Here is a 14,968-nt window from a genome sequence, read left to right as displayed (position 1 = left end):
TATGCACGCTGCCCATCGGGTGTTATCAGCGCGTAACCGTAGAGCATGTCTGCCTATATGCACGCTGCCCATCGGGTGTTATCAGCGCGTAACCGTAGAGCATGTCTTGGTCTTCTTTCGTCACAGGCGTGCTTAGTTCAGCACCTGCTACAAAATGTTTCCTTGTTCTGACCGGTGTGCTGGCGAAGGTGTACACCAGCACAATTAAAATGACTGCCAAAAGATTTTCACATTTACCCACTTCATTGAAGCCCAAGTTGCAAGCAGGCCTCACAACAAGCCGGACTATACCCAAGTCAGTTGCAGTCACCATTCTACAGGCACTGCATGGCATCCTCAGAGCTAAAGACACCAAAAGATAAGTCACCCAGTGACCATCATCTCCCTGACATGTCATTCTGCCTCTACAGGTCTCAAGTTCAACTGTGGACACCTGAACAGTGTCTCCAACTGTACAAATTCAAGGATTTTTCCAGGGTTTTCAAGGCAAATTTTATCCATGTTACCTTTTTAATTAAATCTGAGACCTTTTTCAAAACCTTATTAGACTATGCACAATTAATTATACATTGTTTCTTTAGTAGTATAAGTCAAAGATACAAATTAAAATATTTTAAAAATATTAAACATTGTCTATTGATCTACGGGCAATAAAAAATACAAAATAACAAAATTATAAATTCTGTTTTTGCAGATGTATATATATTCTAACTTGCTGATAAAAGTAAACAAAATGTGCAAATCTGTCACAATAAAAATGAATAAATCATTCTTTAAATTTTCTGTGTCTGCTGAAATGTTTGAGGCTTCACTCAATGTAAGTGCTCTTTTTAATGATAATTCTTTGATTTCAGCTTGCTTTCATTTGTTCACTAATTGTTCCTCCTGTTCTCCTTCACCTTCTTCACCTTATGCTTCATATCACCTCTGTACAAAAAAGTGCACTGCAAGAACAGTGCATACGATTTTTGGCGATGTTGAAATTCTCAACTCCATTTGCATCCTGGAATGAGTCATCTATGCATTTTAGAGTAATGAGGGTTTTTTTTCTGTTTGAGTTTCAACTATAATTTCAGAGTTTACAGAAAAGCTTTGTACAACAAAAGCATTTCCATTTGAGATTATTAAAATAATTTGCACAAAATCTCAGAAATTTGGTCACGGATTTGAAGATTTTTTGTTTATATTAAACTAGAATTTATCAAGTGGATTTTCACGTCTCTTGTAACATTTCATCTCGTTTTCAATTCTTTTTTCTCTGCAGATCTCCACAAATTCAAGTTTGACGTGGTCTGCCTTTCAACAAACATTCTTCCACTTCATACCAAATTTTTAAGACATACTGTCAATCTTCTTTGAGCTATTTCCTGGTTTCATGTAATTTTTGGATTCAAGCAGGAAACTGGATGCTTTAAGTACTATTTGAGGAGTGATCTTTCTCGCAACTTCTCCACTATGCCAATGAAGCAAGCTTGCATGTTTTCCTTTACTAACAATACTTTTTTTTCCAGATATATTCTTAATTTTTTTTCAGCACACTTCTTCTCGCAAAATCCAGATTGAACTATCCTGCTGTAACAAGATTCTTTATATCCTTTGAAGTTGATTTTCATTAAAGATGAATTTTTGCTTTTTAAGACATCTAGTTTCACAACCTATTGCTTCAAAATGTTCATAGGATTATGCAGTAACTTACATCATACAGAAATGAAGCAATCAGGACATCACCCTGAAAATCTAATGACAATGGTTCCAACAAACGTGCTGTTGAACTGAAGAATGTCAGTTTTGGAGCTAGCAAAGTGTCACCGACAGATTCAGAAACAACTATGAAACTTGATGACTGAGGAATAGTTTTCGATTTGTATTATCTCAGTAACATAACTTCGAATTTGTTCATAAATTACTATAGCTTTTCAGTTGCATTGGCATTTTTAACTCATCTTGTGCTACAAACCGACTTCGAAAAAGATGAAGATCCAGTTATCTCAGCTTATTGTGACCTTCGTGCAGGTGAATCACGAAATAAATAATAAAGCACTCTCAAAAATGACACAATTTCCCAATTAGTTTTGGATGTGTCTGTTTTGAAAGTGCCAAGTCGTATGTGCAAACTGCAGGTACCAACTTTTAGCAGTTTTATACAACTGAAAGATTCTTTTAGTTATTCGAAAGTTTTAACTTCAAATTGGTCCATTCATTGATAATTGGTATTCCAAACCCAACTACCTCTTTACATCTTCAAGCAAATCATTTCGCTTGTATGTTTCAGAAAAGCAGAATGAAAATAACATGTCATTATTAATGATTTATCATGGTTCCAAATTCGTACATATAAATCTATTGTTTTTTTTTATTTATAGAAACAGCATTCACACTTTCATCAAATTTGAGTACAATCATTTCATATTTTTCAATGAGGTCAGCAAGTTGATGTCTCGTGTATGGTGCCAATCCATAAACAATATTGTTACAAAGATATGATTTTTGCAATTGCATTTCCTTTGAAACTACACTACCCAGAAATAATGAAGGAAACAGTGCTACACAGGCTGCTAAGCTCCAAACTAACAAATTACTCCTGGTGGTTTGCAAACACCACAAAATTTCAGCTAGTGTAACGTCATCCGATAGTAAACATCATCTGCAATGTAGACTGATTCCCAAGATAGTTGTGTGGCTTTCAATATACTGTTTTATTTGATACTGGAACTCCTATTAAAAATGACACAATCTATATTAACTAGTAAATAATGCACATTTACAAATTAATAAATTGTACGTCAGATTAAAAACAGTCTACAATATTTCTCAAAATTGGGGTTAAATTCCCACCTCCCTCAAGAAAAATAAAAATCTGTGCAAACAAATATTTTCTTCCCATCCCCACTTTCTTCCTCGCATACACATCTACAGAGATTCTCTGCAAGCCACCATACGGTGCATGGCCGAGGGTACCCTGTGCCACCACTAGTCATTTCCTTTCCTGCTCCCTCACAAACACAGCGAGGGAAAAACAACTGCCTATATGGCTTTGTATGAGCCCTAATTTCCTGTATCGTTTCTTCATGGTCCTTAAACACAATACATGTTTGCGCCAGTAGAATTGTTCTGCAATCAGCTTGAAATACTGGTTCTCTAAGTTTTCTCAACAGTATTTCTCAAAAAGAACATTGCCTTTCCTCCAAGGATTCCCATCCCAAAGCATTTCCGTAACAGTTATATGTTATTCGAACATATCGGTAACAAATCTAGCAGCCCACCTCTGAATTGCTTCGTTGTCTTTTGATGCATATTTTATTAAGGTTTTTAGTATCTATCATTGAGAAGAATATTGTATGCATAACTGGGCAAATGTGATTCTCAAGTCTCAACCCGTATGATGTTTGAACTCGCTTTTGGCTCATACAGATAATCTCACACTTATTAAACAGCAAACAGTCAATCCCTGTTCCAACTGCAAGTTGTTTAACAGCTTCCAGGGTAACAAAAATTTTATTTTCTGTATTTCATATAATTACTGACCACATTTAGAAATTTAAAAGCCTGTAGTAATCTACTTATTAAGAGATATGGGGGTTGATGTTGCTTCACGTCCGTGGGTGTAAACCTGAAATTTGCCCCACATGTGACCCCTGGGTGGTGCTAAGAAGGCAACAAAACAGGCAGCCAGACAATCATTCTAGATCTCCTGGCTATTCGAGAAGTACATAACTGAGAGAAAATGACTCATAATCACATAAAAAGCCCTTCTCAGGGCCAAAAATCTAGGAAACTTGGAACAAGTATTAAAATATGCCAACCGAATATTGAGGTCATTAGTAAAACCAAATATCAAATTCTTCAAAAGTTATTGACTTAACACACATTGATATAGTTGTCCTACAGAAAACCCACACAGATAATGTAGATCAACTATGCTCCAGAGGAAAAATACCAGGATATGATATCATTGGTGCAACATACGACCACGCTTATGGAGTAGCAACATACATCAAAAATAAAATAGAGAATGCTCACTTGCTATCCACTTCCACAAATGACAATATCCACTCCGTGATAATCAAAATAGGTGAATTGGTCATAAGTAACATTTACAAACCACCAGGATCCGCATGGCCAGCAGATGTGCTCCAGCAGATGTGCTCCAATCATATTGCCGTCCCGTGGTCTTTGTAGGAAACTTTAACAGCCACCACACGCAAAAACGATACAGAACAACTGATACAAATGGTGAAGCCTTAGCAAACTGGGCAGAAAAAAACAACATCCACCTCATTTTCGATGCTAAAGATCACAGTTCCTTCGGATCAGCAGCCTGGAAATGGGAGTATGACCCAGACCTTTGCTTTGTCACAGCAGATGAAAATCATTAGCTGCTCAACACAAGCCAAAATGTTTTGCCAGATTTCACTAACAGTCAACACCGTCCAGTCCTAGTAGAAATTGGCACAAGTATTCTATTGATAACCTCAAGTCCTTGACCCAGATGGAACCTACAAAAAGCAGATTGGAAAGCTTACTCTGAAGATTTTGATAAATGCCTGAGATGGATCCCTCCATCTGCCGATAGCTGTAAAATATTTGTGGGAGCAGCCATCAGTACAGCAAAAAAGCACATACCTAGAGGATACCACAAAGAATACAGTCCTGGCTGGGAAGAGAAATGTAAGGAACTGTATAATGACTATCAAAGCAGCAGTGACAGAAAAATAGCAGATGAACTCATACACAGCCTCGATACTGCACAACAACAGAAGTGGATGGAAACTACTCAGACCATGGACTTTGAAGTATCCAGCAAAAAAAAAGTATGGTACCTGCTTCAAAAACTAGGAGGAGCCAGCCTTATCACTCGAGAAGAATACCCCACAACACCTAACAAAATTACTGTGCACATTGTTAAAACATCTAAAGGGGTAAACCACCAAGAGAGACAACAATACACATTAAACGTGAACTTAGAAAGCTAATAGCAACAGCCAGTGTTGACATTAAATATTGATGTGACATCACCCTTCGAAGAGATCTCGGCACCAATAAAGGACACAAAACCAGGTAAAGCCTCCACACTGCTTAGCATGGTGTACAAATTTCTGGAATGAATACTACATAACAGGATCAGTCAGACAATACTCACAGCCATCCCAGTAGAACAAGCCAGCTTTCATCCTAACCGAAGCTGTGCAGACCTAGTCCTGGCCCTTACAACACATATTGAAGTGAGATTTCAGGAACCATTTCACCTAACATATGGCTACCTGTCCTTAGTCATATTGTCATGCAGAAGAAGGTGTAACTAGATGAATGACGATCACTAAGTTCACTTAACAAAGGTTTATTCAGCACTTGCACATACAAGAGCGCGGAGCGAATTGCCTCCGGCCAGAACACATACAGTATATATACAGCTACAGAACATTCCAGTACAATGATTCTTGACATTTGTGGATACTTTTAAAATGTACTCAGAAATTAAAATTGTACAGTACAGATAAGTTTTGAACTCACAACCCTCCATGCAACAGTTTAGTATCAAACCACTACACCACAGAGCTATTCAGCTTCCTCTGTGACATTGCTCCCTCCTTAAGAGAACAGTATCTCAGTGGTACATCCTCCTAGTCCGGGAACGAGTCATTGGTCCTGCCTACTCCGACTCCTGATGACTGATTCTCGCCCTGGAGGTGATCTTCTTAGAACTTCTTTTGCTGCTACACTCTTCGTCGCCTTTCCATTTGTTGCCTGTCGCTGAAGCTCCAAATTTACCCTGGGTTGCAGGATCCTTATAAGGCTACATTCAAAGGACATGGACTGTATCTCTGACCTTTTGTCATCTTGCGTCGGGGTTGAAATCTTCAACTTCATAAATAACATCAGACAACTGTCTTACAACCTTATAAGGTCCAAAGTAGCACCTGAGGAGCTTCTCAGAGAGACCAACCTTCCAAACAGGAGTGAAGATCCAGACGAGATCACCAGACTGGTAGACAACAGGGTGGTGTCATACCTTCAGCGATCGTTTTCTTGAGCGTGCAGCACGCGAAGTCGAGCTAACTGCGGAGCTTTCTCAGCTCAGGTTAACACCTGGTCGACATAGTCGTCGTCCACATCATCAGAACGTAACAGAAACACAGGGTCCATCATCATAGTCACCTCACACCCATGCACCAGGAAAAATGGCGTAAATCCTGTGGTGTCTTGTTTGGCGGTGTTGTAGGCAAACGTCATGAAAGGTAGCACATCATCCCAGTTGCTCTGCTCAACATTGATGAACACTGATAGCATGTCGGCCAAGGTCTTATCAAGGCGTTCAGTAAGACTGTTAGTTTGCAGATGGTAGGCAGTCATGTGATGAGTAATGTTGCACCGACGGCTTATCTCTGTCACATGATTCAACTGAAAAACTTTCCCTCGATCCGTAATTAACGACCTTGGGGCACCGTGTTTGAATACAATGTCTTCCTTGATGAATTTGGCTACCCTGGATGCTTCGGCTGTTTTCACAGCTTTTGAATTGGCGTAGCGTGAGAGATAATCAGTTCAAACAATAACCCATCTATTGCCACTAGCAGACATTGGAAATTGTCCGAGGAGTTCAAGCCCAATATACTGGAAAGGCATTTCGGCTGGTGGAATTGGTACGAGCTGGCCAGGTGGTTTCTGAAGAACTGCCTTTCTCCTCTGGCACTCTCAACAGTGCGACACACAGTGACGGACACCCCTAAATAAACCTGGCCAGAAAAATCTCTTGCGGATTCTATCGTATGTCTTAATAAATCCTAAATGTCCGACTTCAGGTGTGTCATGGAATTTCTGTAGAACATCTAAGCACATGTGTTTAGGAGTCACTGGTAGCCACCTCTTTCCAAACAGATCAAAGTTTTTCTTGCAAAGTAAAACATTAACTACCTTAAATTGTCGTTTCACATCCTGTGACCAATTTTAGGCAAGCATAATTTGAGACATCTTGGTGACGTTCTGCTCAGCAGAGAGATCGTGGAGTGCAGTGAGACATTCACTATCTTCATCAAAGTCTTGATGATATATGTACACAGTAACTGTTCTCGAAAGAACAGATACCACTGATGACCGTGTTGCTTCTCTACAATAAATGATAATTAATTGAAACCCTCAGCTGCCGACAGGTGTAGTTGATATACCTCGATGGGGACAGCTGAAAATGTGTGCCCTGACCGGGGCTTGAACCCGGGATCTCCTGCTTACATGGCAGGCGCTCTATCCATCTGAGCCACCGAGGACACAGATGAATAGCGCGACTGCAGGGACTTATCCCTTGCAGGCTTCCCATGAGACCCACATTCCCAACTGTCCACAATCTACATACGTTATGTTCCTAATAGATATTTGCCCATCCACTCATTACTCGCACCAACTAAGGTGACGATTCCCGTAAGAGTTCAGGCAACCTATGCGCATTCGCACAGACGAAGGTCAGTGGCTGGATAGCCACTTAACTACATATGAAGGGCTCATTTCAATAGTGGTACAAGTCCATTTTTGTTCATATTGAGATACAGAGTCCTAAAGTTAAATGAGCGCTGAAAAATCTGCAGTTGAGATACCAGAAATATTCAAGCATATGGCTTCTTGCTAGAGATGAACCTTTCTTTCTGTTTGTTTGGATCATTGATGTCAGAAGCATTATAGGCAGAAAAGTGGAGGTAATGGACTTGTACCACTATTGAAATAAGCCCTTCATATGAAGATAGTAACTGTTCTCGAAAGAACAGATACCACTGATGATAGTGTAGCTTCTCTAAAATAAATGATAATTAATTGAAACCCTCAGCTGCCGACAGGTGTAGTTGATATACCTCGATGGGGACAGCTGAAAATGTGTGCCCCAACCGGGGCAAATGTGCACAGGTTGCCCAAACTCCTATGGGAATCACCACCTTAGTTGGCACGAGTAATGAGTGGATGAGAAAATATCTATTAGGAACATCACATATGTAGATTGTGGACAGTTGGGAGTGTGGGTCTCACGGGAAGCGTGCAAGGGATAAGTCTCTGCAGTCACGCTATTCATCCGTGTCCTCAGTGGCTCAGATAGATAGAGTACCTGCAATGTAAGCAGGAGATCCCGGGTTCGAGTCCCGGTCGGGGCACACATTTTCAGCTGTCCCCATAGCGGTATATCAACTACACCTTTCAGCAGCTGAGGGTTTCACAATTATTTATCTAAGTCTTGATGGTCTTGCACATGGTTTCTTGAGACACAGTCAGCATCTTGATAGTTTCTTCCACTTTTGTACACTACTTGTACATACTCTTGAAGACGTAGAGCCCATCTGGCGAGTTGTCATGTTGGATCCTTAAGACCTGTCAACCAACAAAGTGAATGATGGTCTGTAACAACTGTGATTGGCCTTCCACATAGATACTTTCGAAATTTGCACATGGCCCAGATCACAGCAAGACATTCTCTTTCTGTAGAGGAGTAGCTTCTCTTGGCTTTTGCAAGTGTCCTAGAAGCATAGGCTATAACCTTCGCCTTTCCATCCAAAATTTGCACCAGAACACCACCGATCCCATACCTGCTGGCATCTGTGCATAGTTCTGTAGGTGCTCCCTCATCATACAGACCAAGTAAAGGGTCATTTGTCAGAGCTTTTCACATAACATTGAAACAAGCTTGTTGAGCACCACCCCAGATAAATTTAGCATCAGCTTTTAACAACTCTTGGATTGGACTGTCTTTGATAAAACGACGGTAATAAGAATATAATCTGAGGAAGCTTCTCACATCTCTAATACTTTTAGGAATAGGGAATTCTGTTATAGCTCTCACCTTTTCTAGGTCTGGCCACACACCTGAGTTTGACACAAGGTGTCCAAGTATTTTGATTTATTTTGCTCCAAAGAGATGGTTTCTTTTGCTCCAAAGAGACACTTTCTTGGATTAAGTTTCAGTCTGCCTTGTTAGAGACACTTAAGAACGGCCCTCAGTCTTTTTATACGTTCATCAAATGTCTCTGAGAACACTATAATGTCAAATAAATAACAAAGACACATCGTCCACTTCAGATGCCTTAAAAGATTATCCATCATCCATTCAAAAGTTGCTGGTGCATTACACAAACCAAACGGCATTTACCTTAAACTCATACAGGCCCTGAGGGGTGATGAATGCAGTTTTCTCACAATCAGCCACATCTACTTCGATTTGCCAGTATCCCGAGTACATATCCGTGGTTGAGAAAAACTTAGCCCCCCCTCAGACAATCTAGTGTATCGTCAATTCATGGAAGAGGGTAAACGTCTGTTTAGCTATCTTATTAAGCTTCCTGTATTCAACACAAAAGCGCTAACTGCCATCCTTCTTCCTGATGAGGACCACTGGTGACGACCATAAGCTCTGCGAAGGCTGAATGTCGTCATTCTTCATCATTTTTTCTACCTCGTCATGAATTATTCGATGTTCTGTTGCTGACACATGGTATGCTCTCTAGCTTATTCGTTGATGGTCACCAGTGCTAGCCTAATCTGGTGCTTCACCATCAATTTGTCTAATTTGCTCTTCACCTGTGGATTGAAGCATTCAGAGAACTCTTGAAGAATGGCAAGTAGTTCCTTCTGTTGTTCCTTAGTGAGATTTGGTGATAGTCGAGCTAGAAGATCTTGTCTCATAGTGGTAGCGCTTATTTCGCCCACAGAGGTTTCTATGACACCCATCTGTTCTTCAGTTAATGGCTCAGTGTTTGTTACGCACATGCATCTTGGAAGGATCTGTGGTTCTTGGCGACAGTTAACTATCCACAATTCACCGAATCCATTCTTAAACGAGATGACAGAGACTGGGATGACCAAGTTATTCTTCAGTGGTATGCTTTCTTACATTCCACTACAAGACCCATGGGTTGATGCGCGGCATGACACATGACAGTCACCTTTCTAGCATTGACTGCAGGAATGATCACTTCATCCAGCACACAGTCTCCACTCACTCGGATGCGCATCTTCCTGTCCACAGTATCTCAACTCATCTAGCATAATCTTCGAGTGACCACAATCTATAATTGCCTGAGAAGCTTTCAAAAAGTCCCATCTGAGAATGACGTCATGACTACACTCTTGTAAGACGACAAATTCTAAGGGCTTACACCCACACGAATGGTACATCTTCCTGAAGGTTTTACATATTTCCCATTATCCACCTTCAGCAGAGATGTTTTATTGTCAATGAATATGGTTTTCTGCAACTGGCATCAGTACTTCTCCGAAATGACTGAATATGATGCTCCAGAGTCCACAAGAGCTTGGGATGGTCGGCCATCCATGAGGATATCGACGTACTTTCCTATCATTTTTGTACTGATCGACGGCGGAGGATTTTTCTCTTCGGCGGCCTCACCTCCAAAGAAGGTCACACCCTTTAGTTTTCCAGGCTGCGGCGGCTAGGTGATCGGCTGGAGCTTCTATACGGCAATGGAGACCTTGATCGGCATGTTGGGGAGCATCCTCTCCAGCGGCTAGCTTGTGGTGATGGTGACCTTCGTTTTCCTACACCCACAACTTCATGTTCAGCTTTGTCGTCCCAGAGTTGGCATCGGCTAAGATCGGTCTGCTGTCTCCTGGCGCGGACATCATCAAATATCCGCCACCTTTCTTGACAATAATGCACCACATGTCCCGGTCATCCACAGTGGAAACAAACTGGTTGGTTATCCTGGGCAGGCAAAAAGGAATACAAACGTCTCAAAAATGAGATCGATAGGAAGTGCAAAATGGCTAAGCAGGGATGGTTAGAGAACAAATGTAAGGAGATAGAGGCTTATCTCACTAGGGGTAAGATAGATACTGCCTACAGGAAAATTAAAGAGACCTTTGGAGAAAAGAGAACCACTTGTATGAATATCAAGAGCTTAGATGGAAACCCAGTTCTAAGCAAAGAGGGAAAGCAGAAAGGTGGAAGGAGTATATATAGGGTCTATACAAGGGCAATATACTTGAGGGCAATATTATGGAAATGGAAGAGGATGTAGATGAAGATGAAATGGGAGATACAATACTGCATGAAGAGTTTGACAGAGTATTGAATGACATGAGTCGAAACAAGCCCCTGGGAGAAGACAACATTCCATTGGAACTACTGACGGCCTTGGGAGAGCCAGTCCTGACAAAACTCTACCATCTGGTGGGCAAGATGTATGAGACAGGCGAAATACCCTCAGACTGCAAGAAGAATATAATAATCCCAATCCCAAAGAAAGCACGTGTTGACAGATGTGAAAATTACCGAACAATCAGTTTAATAAGCCACAGCTGCAAAATACTAACACGAATTCTTTACAGATGAATGGAAAAACTGGTAGAAGCCGACCTCGGGGACCTTTGGAGAAAAGAGAACCACTTGTATGAATATCAAGAGCTTAGATGGAAACCCAGTTCTAAGCAAAGAGGGAAAGCAGAAAGGTGGAAGGAGTATATATAGGGTCTATACAAGGGCAATATACTTGAGGGCAATATTATGGAAATGGAAGAGGATGTAGATGAAGATGAAATGGGAGATACAATACTGCATGAAGAGTTTGACAGAGTATTGAATGACATGAGTCGAAACAAGCCCCTGGGAGAAGACAACATTCCATTGGAACTACTGACGGCCTTGGGAGAGCCAGTCCTGACAAAACTCTACCATCTGGTGGGCAAGATGTATGAGACAGGCGAAATACCCTCAGACTGCAAGAAGAATATAATAATTCCAATCCCAAAGAAAGCACGTGTTGACAGATGTGAAAATTACCGAACAATCAGTTTAATAAGCCACAGCTGCAAAATACTAACACGAATTCTTTACAGATGAATGGAAAAACTGGTAGAAGCCGACCTCGGGGAAGATCAGTTTGGATTCCATAGAAATATTGGATCACGTGAGGCAATACTGACCTTACGACTTATCTTAGAAGAAAGATTAAGGAAAGGCAAACCTACGTTTCTAGCATTTGTAGACTTAGAGAAAGCTTTTGACAATGTTGACTGGAATACTCTATTTCAAATTCTAAAGGTGGCAGGGATAAAATACAGGGAGCGAAAGGCTATTTACAATTTGTACAGAAACCAGATGGCAGTGATAAGAGTCGAGGGGCATGAAAGGGAAGCAGTGGTTGGGAAGGGAGTGAGACAGGGTTGTAGCCTCTCGCCGATGCTATTCAATCTGTATAATGAGCAAGCAGTAAAGGAAACAAAAGAAAAGTTCAGATTACATATTAAAATCCATGGAGAAGAAATAAAAACTTTGAGGTTCGCCAATGACATTGTAATTCTATCAGAGACAGCAAAGGACTTGGAAGAGCAGTTGAACGGAATGGACAGTGTCTTGAAAGGAGAATATAAGATGAACATCAACAAAAGCAAAACGAGGATAATGGAATGGAGTCAAATTAAGTCGGGTGATGCTGAGAGAATTAGATTAGGAAATGAGACATTTAAAGTAGTAAAGGACTTTTGCTATTTGGGGAGCAAAATAACTGATGATGGTCGAAGTAGAGAGGATATAAAATGTAGACTGGCAATGGCAAGGAAAGTGTTTCTGAAGAAGAGAAATTTGTTAACATTGAGTGTAGATTTAAGTGTCAGGAAGTCATTTCTGAAAGTATTTGTATGGAGTGTAGCCATGTATGGGAGTGAAACATGGACAATAAATAGTTTGGACAAGACGAGAATAGAAGCTTTTGAAATGTGGTGCTACAGAAGAATGCTGAATATTAGATGGGTAGATCACATAACTAATGATGAAGTATTGAATAAATTGGGGAGAAGAGGAGTTTGTGGCACAACTTGACAAAACGAAGGGACCAGTTAGTAGGACATGTTCTGAGGCATCAAGGGATCACAAATTTAGCATTGGAGGGCAGCATGGAGGGTAAAAATCGTAGAGGGAGACCAAGAGATCAATACACTAAGCAGATTCAGAAGGATGTAGGTTGCAGTAAGTACTGGGAGATGAAGAAGCTTGCACAGGATAGGGTAGCATGGAGAGCTACATCGAACCAGTCTCAGGACTGAAGACCACAACAACAACAACAACAACATCCTAGGTCCTCCAGACATCAGTCTTCCTTGGTGCCCAAACTGGTTCCTCATGCGGTATTGTAGGAATGTGACTCCGCCTGAGTCTCGACTTTTTCACTATTTTAAAGGGAAATGATGGACGAGAGATTGGGTTCAATGTTTGTTCCATTTCCTATGACCTCTTGAAGCGTCTCGGTTTTTTGCTCGCCGTGCAATCCAAGTGCCTTCTGAACTTCCTCTCTCACTATCTGACGAAGAACACTTGTGAAATCAGTTGCTTCCCCCAACACAGACCTCGATACGATGTTTGGAAGCCGTTCAAACTTCTTGCATGTAATTCTTTTTTGATGCACTGTCTTGATATACTGGCACCATTTTATGAAGTCGTCCGCTGTCGAAACCTCCTTCAGGAGTAGGGCTCAATACATGCTCTCAGCAACACCCTTCATGAGATGTGCAACCTCATCTTCCTCCTTCATTCTAGGATTCACTATTTTAGACAGCTCCAAGACATCTTGAATGCAGGATGCTCTAGTTTCTCCTGGACACTGTGCCCTGCACTTTATCTTCAGCCTTGCACGCCTGCCATTGTGTGCTGCCGAAATACTTGCGCAGTTCTGCCTGGAATACTTTCCGGTTTGTGAACTTCTCCTCATTGTTCTCATACCATTGTTTGGCAATGCCCTCCAAGTAGAAAAATACATTAGCCATACACATGGTGTCATCCCATTTGTTAAATTTGGCTATATGCTCATATACCTTCAGCCACTTGGCCATTGTCACCAGAGAACCTGGAAGGATGTCTCATGTGGTGGCACACAGTTGCTGTCATCGTAAAGTCCTCTTCTTCTTCTGCCCCCGATAGATTTCGATCTGTTGAATATGGCTTGAACTCGGGTCTCTCCCCACATAAATGGTGGCTCTGTTGCGGCCTGATGGGAACCACTGTGTCATTGATAATGCGCACTATCACAAGATCCAATACCCAGCGTCTCCACCAGAATAATGTCACGTAGAAAAAGCTGTAACTGGATGATGACGAACACTAACTTCACTTAACGAAGGTTTATTCAGCACTTGCACATACACAGGTGCGGAGTGAACTGCCTCCGACCAGAACACACACAGTATATATACAGCTACAGAACATTCCAGTACAATGATTCTTGACATTTGTGGATACTTCTAGAATGTACTCGAACCGAATATAGAAATTAAAATTGTACAGTCCAGGTGAGTTTCGAAATCATGACCGTCAATGCAACAGTTTAGTATCAAACCACTACACCACGGAGCTACTCAGCTTCTTCTGCGACAATATACCACCCCCAAAAATGCAATGAGACTCAGTCTTGGTCAGGCAATACAACAAGATTGAAGCAAACCTGAACTACCAGTACACAATGATATAACTGATCTGAGTATCACAGGCTTCATTCAAGACACCCTCCCCTCTTGCTCTCGACACCCCCACTGGGGCTGACATCAACTCTTTGAGTAGAGAAGGGCTCCAAAATGCCTCAACAACTTCACACCTATTGCCTTGTATTACTGAGGCAGTTCCTGGGTTTGATCAGCCCTGCAAGATCTGGTCAACTCTGAACCGACTTAGAAGTGGGCATGGAAGATGTGCTGACTCAATCTTCAAGTGGGGACTGCTGTCTTCACCAGCATCTGACTGCAGTGTGCCTAAGCAGACCATCCAACACATCAGAGAAGAATGCAGTGCCAGAGCATTCAGTGGAGACTTTGAAGAATTCCTCATGGCATCCAAAAAATCCATTGAATATAGAATATATACAAGGACTAGATGTTTGTGAATATATGTAATGCTACGTAATGCAGAATAACATGATCCAATACTGAAATTTACTTAAATGCCATACGCTAAATAAAAATTAAGAGATATAGTATTACATTAAAGGTTTAA

The 14,968-nt window shown here is 41.1% G+C and overlaps 1 protein-coding gene and 1 non-coding gene across 6 annotated transcripts in view; both read right to left on the bottom strand.

Moving 5' to 3' along the window:
* LOC126458379 (ATP-dependent DNA/RNA helicase DHX36) overlaps window positions 1-14,968 on the bottom strand; it is a 243,218-nt gene that overhangs the window by 192,381 nt on the left and 35,869 nt on the right. The gene's annotated exons all lie outside the window — the stretch shown is intronic.
* Trnat-ugu (transfer RNA threonine (anticodon UGU)) lies at window positions 7,189-7,263 on the bottom strand. The gene has a single exon. It is a non-coding gene; the product is annotated as a tRNA-Thr (tRNA).

Source organism: Schistocerca serialis, chromosome 2 (assembly GCF_023864345.2).
Source record: "Schistocerca serialis cubense isolate TAMUIC-IGC-003099 chromosome 2, iqSchSeri2.2, whole genome shotgun sequence".
Taxonomy (NCBI): Eukaryota; Metazoa; Arthropoda; class Insecta; order Orthoptera; family Acrididae; genus Schistocerca; species Schistocerca serialis.
Note: the sequence above shows the minus strand (reverse complement) of the source record. Positions and strands in the feature narration are given on the sequence as shown.